Source organism: Colobus angolensis, unplaced genomic scaffold, assembly GCF_000951035.1.
Source record: "Colobus angolensis palliatus isolate OR3802 unplaced genomic scaffold, Cang.pa_1.0 Scaffold212, whole genome shotgun sequence".
In the NCBI taxonomy this organism is placed as follows: domain Eukaryota; kingdom Metazoa; phylum Chordata; class Mammalia; order Primates; family Cercopithecidae; genus Colobus; species Colobus angolensis.
Genome location: NW_012115289.1, coordinates 4862532 through 4864213, shown reverse-complemented (window position 1 = coordinate 4864213; position 1682 = coordinate 4862532).

Here is a 1682-nt window from a genome sequence, read left to right as displayed (position 1 = left end):
ATTCTCCTGCCTCAGCCTCCCGAGTAGCTGGGACTACAGGCGCCCGCTAGTTTTTTGTATTTTTTTAGTAGAGACAGGGTTTCACCGGGTTAGCCAGGATGGTCTCGATCTCTTGACCTCGTCATCCGCCTGTCTTGGCCTCCCAAAGTGCTGGGATTGCAGGCTTGAGCCACTGTGGCCGGCCTATTTCCTGAGTTTTTATAGGGTGCAGGGAGTGATAACAAGAGCAGGCATGAAGCCAAGTCAGTGGTGCCTGCATTAAGACCAGGCTACCTACCTTGAATAGAAAGACTGGCTAAACTGAGTTGTGAGCTGTTAATAGGCTCGCAAGGTAACAGGGAGAGGCAGTGATCGTCCAAGCTCATGATGAGCTCTGAGGGGAAATCCCATTTCTGGGTGCAGCTGAATCATGCACACATGTATTACAGCAGTCCCCAACCTTCCTGGCACCAGGGACCGGTTTCGTGGAAGACAATTTTTCCACGGACGGGGTGCGGGGTGGGGGCGACGGTTTCAGGATGATTCAAGTGCATTACATTTATTGTGTACTTGATTTCTATTGTTATTACATACTCCTCATAATGTAGAATCAGTGGGAGCCCTGAGCTGTTTTCCTACGACTAGACAGTCCCACCTAGTCGTAGGGTGATGGGAAACAGTGGCAGATCATCGGGCATTAGAGTCTCATAAGGAGTGCACAACCTAGATCCTTCGCATGTGCAGCTCACAATAGGGTTCGTGCTCCAGTGAGAATCTAATGCTGCCACTGATCTGACAGGAGGAGGAGCTCAGGCAGTAATGCGAGTGATGGGGAGCAGCTGTAAATACAGATGAAGCTTCGCTCACTCACCTACCACTCACCTCCTGCTGTGTGGCCCGCTTCCTAACAGGCCATGGACTGGTACTCGTCTGTGGCCTGCGGGTTGGGGACCCCTGTCCTAGGAGATCTGTGAGCAATGTCTGAAGTGTTAGTCAGGAGAAACGGAGCTCATCCTTCTGAGGCTGAGGCCAGGCCTTGGTTTGCCTATTGCAGAGGACAATTTTCTGGGCCCTAAGATGTGGCTTTGCTTCCTCATAACCTGTCTTTTTTTATTATCATTGTCTAAGTTGTCAGTAAGTGTCATCGGCTTCTCTTAAAAGCCTTTTGGAAGAACTTTTATGTCACATGAATAGAAGCAATGGAGATAATTTCCTTCCTTCACCTTCATTCACTGTTATGTCTTTGGCCCAGGTTCACTTTCAGCACACTGGAGACGTTGCTCATGGTCATCTGTATCTGGGTTCAGTTCTTGGATTCACTGCTCATGCGGGGTCATTTGCAGTCTCCTCCATCCTCCTCCCACCTTCCAATCTTACAGCTGACCCTAGTCTACAAAAATTTCAGTTCCCTATCTTTCACGTCAGCCAGTTAGATTGTACCTCATCCTTTGCGGGGAACTGGGAATCTTTCTTTTGCTCTCATTTTCCCCAGTTTGTAGACCACTAGCAATGGCAAGGTGGTTTACCATTCACGGTTAATAAACATTTTACTAGGGGTTTAATAATCAACATGTTATTTCCTGTTTTTCACACATCAATGTGAAAACTACCTTTGTCTCTCTAGTGACAATTGTGCTGGTGTGACATCTGAATGGAAACTGTTCAACTTTCTTTTTTTTTTTTTTTTTTTGAGACGGAGTCTC